Below are 8,048 nucleotides of genomic sequence, written 5' to 3' on the forward strand. Positions count from 1 at the left end.
TGGACGGTTAAATCTCAGAGTGGATTTAACAATCAAAGCATAGGAGCTGGATATTCGCCGTTCAAGATGTGAGATCAGGAGAGAACGGGTATACTGTAATGAGGAACCTAGTGGAAGCCCCAGATATACTATTTTATCAACTGGTTTTACTGAACAATCACCTAGTGTGATATTAGTAGGAGGGTCATTCTTCCAATTATAAAGCAAAACTTCCGACCTTTGGGAGTTAAATCTCAGACCGACTTTCTCGTAGTTGGACTGCAGACACGAGAATATTTCTGAAAGGCGGTTAAGCGTCCGACTGAGATTCAGCGTGTCATCGGCATAGCACACTAGGGAACTGCGAACTGGGAAATGTCAATGGAACTGAGAATGCATGATGAAGGACAGCTGTCTTGAGGTTCAATAATGTAGTTATTGAAGAAATTGGGGGATAAAACTGCTCCCTGACGGGCACCTGTATGGACTGGTATCAAAGCTGACCGTGGGGCTGGCGGAAGGCCTTTGTCGGGAGGGAGCTTGAGTCCCACGCGAAGGTGAGAATAAATATCACGGAAAGCCCGGATGATATTTGAGTTCACTCCTCTTTTAGCTGAGTTTAGCAACATACGTGCATGAATCAATGAGTCAAACGCTCTCTGCAGGTCTAAGCCCCCGATCGCAAGACTTTCTCCTGATTTGTGTGCATCCAGGAGTGCATATGCAACGACATGGCGTACTTCCACACAACCAATGCCGCGTTGGAAACCAAATTGTCTTGGTGGACTACAACACAGTTTTTCAAACTCATCTACGAATAAAAGTTCAAATAACTTGTAGAGAGTGGTAGCAACCGTGATTGGACGGAAAGAGGAGCATTGTATGGTAACTTTTCCTTTTTTAGGAACTGGTGTAAGGTCTCCAAGTGAGAAAGTGGTTGGGACAATACCCTGAATGAGGATAATCTGCAGTAGGAGGGTTACATGACTAATGAGAGCGGGCCCACCACTTTTTGGATGGAGTGCACTGATCCCGTCAATCTCAAAAGACTTTTTAGGTTTTAGTTGAGAGATGGGCCTACATACAGCTCCCTCCGTTACAAGATAATAACTTCGAGGACAACTATCTAAGAAGTCGTTCAACTCAGCTTCGTATCTTTCGTTGAGGGCTGGGTTAGGAAGCGAAAATTCTGACCCATACTATGCGTACCATTCAGAATCAGGGATAGCAGCTGCGTATAAAGACTCATCGCTTTTAGAGGAAAGAAAACGCCAAAGGAGAGAAGGATTAATTTTGGCCCGTGTAGATTCGATATGAATCATCTTTTTTCTGTGAGCTTTTAGCTCCTTTGCGAATTTTCTTTTTGTGAGCAGGCGGATTGAATTTACTACCCCCAAACGGGGTCGTCCACAAGGAACCCAAAGTTGAAGCCAAAATTTAGACTTAGAATGGGTATCCACTAACTCTGGATTTTCAGACCAGCCAGGAAGGGTGTGATGACGGGGTCTACTTAGAGGGACGGCAGCTTTTTCAGCACAGCGAAGGGCCTGGCCAATTTCTGCGCAATAAAAGTCAACTGATAGTTGTGTTTCCTCCCTTGAAAGAGCAGTTAATCCAGAGAGAAGATGGAAAGGGACACGGATCTTACTAAGGACTCTGGCGGCTTCTTCTTGAAATAAAACAGGGTTAATTTTGCGCCAATCACGGCGAGACGTAGGAGGTGTTTTTGAAGTTGTTTTTACGGTTAACTTGATCAAATTTCTTTCGGTGAATTTATTATTTTTCCCCTCGTTAATATTAAATTCTGAGGATTATCGGCACTATTTTATTCCATATTCTATCTTGCATGCTTTCTTGATCTTGCTGTTAGCACATGAATTTTGTCTGAAGCGTTGGTTCCAGCTTATAAAACATTCCTAATATAGTAATTCTTCTTCGCGTTTATTTTTATATATGACGCCTATATATACCACATTTTCCGCATTGCTACTCTCGTAATTGTTTTCTTCCAGTTTATTACAAAAGTTTTCCACATCTCATGCAAGTATTTATTCTCTTAAAACTACTGCACTTTAGTGGGAGGGGCCAAAATTCCACTCCTCATTGATATTTCAAGAATCATAGTTCCTTATGGAATTCCAAATTACCTCAAATTATTTTCACAATACGACAATATAAAGCCTGTATATTTCAAGAATTTTAACAAATTCATGTTTCCATACTTCTAAGACTTTTAATTTTCAGGTTTTAATAACAAAACTTTTCAAATTTCAAGAACTTAAGCGTTTTTTAACGTATCAAACCTCTAAGACCACTATTTCTAACATCTTTAGAAACGAACTCCTTCCCATATAAAAAATCTCAGACTTTCTTGAGAATTAACTAAAAAAAACAAGTTTTCTTAACTGAAGGTAAGGAGCGACATTAAAACTTAAAACGAACAGAAATTATTCCGTATATAAAAGGGGCTGTCCGCTCCTCAACGCCTCGCTCTTTACTCTAAATTTTTTTATTGTTTTAAAAAATAAAGTTGTGAGACAGAGTCAAACTTTAGCATTAAGAGCGAGGCATTGAGGAGGGGACAGCCCTTTTCATATACGGAATAATTTCTGTTCGTTTTAAGTTTTAATGTCGCTCCTTACTTTCAGTTAAAAAACTTGTTTTTTTAGTTAATTTCTGAACGTTTTTGAATTAATGCAGCTTTGATTTTGACTCGCCGTACATGAATATTTAAAACGAAATTCTCATTTTAATTTTCCTTTTTTGGCTAATGGGTTTTCTCGAAATTTTGTTCTGACGTAATTTACGAATTAACTTACGTAACGAATTTCTATATTCGTATGTTTTTATTACTAATATTAGGGAGTTCGCTCCCTAGTCAATACCTCGCTCTTCACGCTAAAGTTCAAATTTTTTTCGAATCACAAACCCCTGAATCACAAAGGCCGGTTAATTAGAATAGATAGCTCTTTTGAAAGTACTAAAAAACTTTAGCGCAAAGAGCGAGGTATTGACTAGAGGGCAAACACTCTCATATACGTAATAATTTCTGTTCGTTTCAAGTTTTAATGGTATTCCTCATTTTTAGTTGAAAAAAATTTGTTTCTTTATTTAATTACTGATCGTTTTTTAAATAATGCTGGGAAAGCTGGCGCCCCCTTCATGGAAATGTTCCTTCCCCCAAGGAAATATCCTCCATGGAAAGATCCTTCCCCGTAATTCCTACCCCGACCCATACCCCCACTAGAAAAAAATTCCTCCTAAAAACACCTGTATACTTCCGAAAAACCAATACTATATGTAAACAATGGGCAAAGTTTATAACTTGCAGCCCTTCCCCCGGGAACAGTGGGGGATTAAGTCATCCTCAAAGACATATTAATTAGGTTTTTGACTAAGCTGAACAAAATGTCTATCTCAAAATTTTGATTGGGTGACTTTGGGAAAAATATGAGCGTTGGAGGGGGCCAAGTTGCCATCCAGTTTTTTTGGTCACTTAGGAAGGACACTAGAACATTTAATTTTCGTTCGAATGAACCCTCTCACGATATTCTAGGACTAGTGGATCGGTACGATAACCCCTTGAAAAAAAAAAAAAAAAAAAAAAAAAAAAACGCATCCGTCATCTTTTTTCTGTCAAAAAATCCAAAATTCTACATTTTTCCAGATAGGAGCTTGAAACGTCTATAGTAGGGCTCTCTGATACGCTGAATCTGATGGTGTGATTTTACATAGAGTTCTATGACTTTTAGGGGTTGTTTACCTCTTTTTTCGAAAATAAGGCAACATTTGTCAGGCGCGTAACTTTTGATATGTAAGACTAACCTTGATGAAACTTATATATTTGAAACTAGCATAAAAATCTGATTCTTCTGATGTATCTATTGGTATCAAAATTCCATTTTTTAGAGTTTCGGTTACTATTGAGCCGGGTCGCTCCTTACTTACAGTTCGTTACCACGAACTGTTTGATTTCAAAGTTCTGAGGCTTTTAGTGGTCAGATTTCTAGGACTTGACCCTTCTCATTTGCACACATTTAATTTTTTTTTATATAAAGCCATTGCAGGCTTCTAAGGATTTTACTTTACATTTTTAGACTTTTGGAAGCTTAGAGATACCTTTTAAAAATATGAACAAAAAAGTCAGTGAGACATATACAAACTGGGAAAGGAACAAATATTATCTTGAATATCTTTTGAAGATAAAAAAGGTTCATTAAAACTAGGGGGGCGGGAATTTCTTATTTTTTCGTAGTGAAAATACCAAAGAAGGTTTTTTAGCCAAAAAAAAAAAAATCTTTTTAAAATTTCAAGGGGAAATTGAACCCCTCCAATTACTATGTCCATGTCCTCAATCCATCAACGAAGTTAAGGTGATATATTTATTCATTTTGGTGGTAATACCTTTTCACTGGATTGATTTCTTTTGACGTACCATAATCAAGCTTTGAAATAATTTTAAAATAGGTATAATTCCAATAATAACCACAAGGCATGTAAATAATATTTATCCTGGAGGAGCATGCATAAGACACAAATTTATGAAATGAGTAATTAACGGGCAACAATAGATATTGGAGGATAATTTAGCGAGGTTTGTTTTGAAGATCCGTGCAAATTTATCAAGCAGTTGAAATTCTCAATAATAGTCGATGAAACCACAGACTTGAGTAACGAAAAGAGCCTGTATAGTTGTTCACCGTATGAATATAAATACTGTAGATCAAGATGACAATTTTGATGTAAGAGGCTCCTTCTTGAGATTTATTGAAGTTCAGCAGTGTACAGCTGAAGATATTTACCTAGCAAATAGGGTTTCTCAATACAAACCAAATAGGATTTGCCACATACAATGTGTCCGTTACAGTGGAGGAGAGTAGATTGTACATATTGAATTCCGATGCCCTTATAGCAATTAGGTCAACCAGACAGGTTTCTGGTGGGTATAGTCTGGTTTGGTGGGTATAGTCTGGTTTGGTGAGATATAATCTGGTTTGGTGAGTATAGTCTGGTTTGGTGGGTATAATGTGGTTTGGTGGGTATAGTCTGGTTTTGCTTGCGTGTATAGGAATTCCCATGTTATTTGCTTGCGTGTATAGGAATTCCCATGTTATTTGCTTGCAGCTATAGGACCATGTTATTTGCTTGCGTGTATAGGAAATCCCATGTTATTTGCTTGCGTGTATAGGAATTCCCATGTTATTTGCTTGCAGTTGTAGGACCATGTTATTTGCTTACGTGTATAGGAATTCCCATGTTATTTGCTTGCGTGTATAGGAATTCCCATGTTATTTGCTTGCGTGTATAGGAATTCTCATGTTATTTGCTTGCAGCTATAGGACTATATTATTTGATTTCGTGTATAGGAATTCACATGTTATTTGCTTGCGTGTATAGGAATTCCCATGTTATTTGCTTGCGTGTATAGGAATTCCCGTGTTATTTGCTTGCAGCTATAGGACCATGTTATTTGCTTGCGTGTATAGGAATTCCCATGTTATTTGCTTGCGTGTATATGAATTCCAATGTTATTTGCTTGCTTGTATTAGAATTCCCGTGTTATTTGCTTGCAGCTATAGGACCATGTTATTTGCTTGCGTGTATAGGAATTCCCATGTTATTTGCTTGCGTGAATAAGACTTCCCATGTTATTTGCTTGCCTGTATAGGAATTCCCATGCTATTTGCTTGCCTTAAAAACGAAATTTTTATGTTAAATAAGTAGTTTTTGTTTCTTTTAAAACAGATTTATGGGGTTTGAGAGAGTCAGCTGCCAGATTCCGTGTGGTTTTTCTTTAATTGATGCCCATTAAAAACGAAATTTTTATGTTAAATAAGTAGTTTTTTTTTCTTTTAAAAAAGCTTTAAGGGGTTTGAGAGACTCAGTTGCCTGATTCCGTGTGGTTTTTTTACTTGGTGCCCATTAAAAACGAAATTTTTGTGTTAAATAAGTAGTTTTTGTATCTTTTAAAAGAGCTTTAAGGGGTTTGAGAATCAGTTGCCTGATTTCGTGAGGTTTTTCTTTACTTAGGGCCCATGAAAAGCAAAATTTTAGTGTTAAATAATTAATTTTTGTATCTTTTACAAGAGCTTTTCGGGGGTTGAGAGACACGGTTGTCTGATTCCGTGTGGTTTTTCTTTACTTGGTGCCCATTAAAAACAAAATTTTTTTGTTAAATAAGTAGTTTTTGTATCTTTTAAAAGAGCTTTAAGGGGTTTGAGAGACTCAGTTGCCTGATTCCGTGTGGTTTTTCTTTACTTGGTCCCCCCTTTTGTTTAACATGATATGTTTTTTTCATCTTTTTTTTACATTTCTTCGAATCAGATGAAACAAACTTAGCTACTATTCTAGTTTTTCTAAACCAGTATTGCCTATAACTTAATATATTCAAATATTTTTTGATAACTTGATTGGTGAGAACTATTTCCGTAAAATCTGTGCTAATAAGGGTTTTTGACCGTAAACTCTAGTTTCTTGTAAGAAAATTATGGAAAATACAATTCTCTGCTTCAAATGTGAAACTTAAGTCCAGTTATGGATCGAAAAATAAACTATTTCTGTAAAATCTGAGCTAATAATGGTTTTTGACCATAAACTCTAGTTTTTTGTACGAACATTATGGAAAAATACAATTACATGGTTCAAATTTGAAACTTAAGTCTATTTTTGGATCGAAAAATAAAACTATTTCCGTAAAATCTGAGCTAATAAGGCTTTTTGACCGTAAACTCTAGCTTCTTGTATGAAAATTATGGAAAATACAATTATCCAGTTCAAATGTGATACTTAAGTCCAGTTTTGGATACTCATAATGATGAGGACTGATGGTTATAATTCAATATTTTTTTCATAAAAACAAACTATTTTTTTTAAACCTCGAAATTATTCAACTTTATTTATTTTTTTTGTACGTATCTTAAAATTAAAAAATATGCTTACGACTCTAACAATTGTACTCTATGATTGGTCAGAGACACGATGTGGCTTTCCCACTGGTATTCTATGTCCGGTTATCGACGCTACCTAGTCTATTGCATGTATTAAATCAGTATTTTTTACGCAGTGGAACAATAAACACATAAGTCATATCTTAAAAAAAAAGTGAAGATGGAGCATTTTAATAAAGTGTGTTCACATAACAAGGTTATTGTAGCATTGAATGCCAACAAGGGGAAGTATTTGAACTATGAAACAAATACAAGTGTTAACACTATTGGAAATGTATGCATTCATTGTCAGGACAGTAAGGAATTAAATTTGTTTGGAATACCAAAAAAATTCAACTCTTATGTTGATGGTTATGTGAGATTGAGATCTTCAGAGATGATTGTACTCAAAGAGAATGCCAACATAAAATTAATCATTGATGATAGAGGACAACTCCTTGCTACTGTTGCAGGTAACACATTACCTACTGATACATCCAATCGTCAGCTTTCGGCTATTAGCATTCAACGGAAGGTCAATAAAAGAAAGGCCTACTCTTCTACTAATATCGTAAGCCATATCTTGTCTACGCTCCGAAACTGTTACCTGTGTAAAAATAATGTGATAATAGACAGTGAAATTGCCAGAAAAATAAAAAGGGCATTGTCAGAAAATATCACAATGGCATATAAACATGAATCGATGAAAAAAGAAGAACCAGCAAACGTTACTGACATTGATCAAACAGTCAATGAACCAAATAATACCAAAGACGAAAAGCATATTGATCCTGTTGATGAGACCCCATTAAAAATTGTGTATGACTCAAAATGGAATAATGATTATTCTACTGATTACGAACTAAGAGAAGACAATAGCTACAATATCAAGAGAGAACATGGTGAACTATTTTATGGAACAGATTCAAAATGTCCAAAGTTAATCATTGATATTAATAATGTATCATAATTATAATGATACATTATAATAATTATAATATAAAATCTATTATATCATATAAGATCTTGAGTCTAGCGCCTTAACCACTCGGCAAACCTGACTTGTAAACAATTCCTGATCATATTCATATTGTAATTCAGTTTCATTCTGTGTGTGTCGTCTCTTTGTGTGTGTTGTCTCTG

This window comes from Artemia sp. Qi Xiang Cuo, chromosome 2 (genome assembly GCF_049724085.1).
Source record: "Artemia sp. Qi Xiang Cuo chromosome 2, ASM4972408v1, whole genome shotgun sequence".
NCBI classification, from domain to species: Eukaryota; Metazoa; Arthropoda; class Branchiopoda; order Anostraca; family Artemiidae; genus Artemia; species Artemia sp. Qi Xiang Cuo.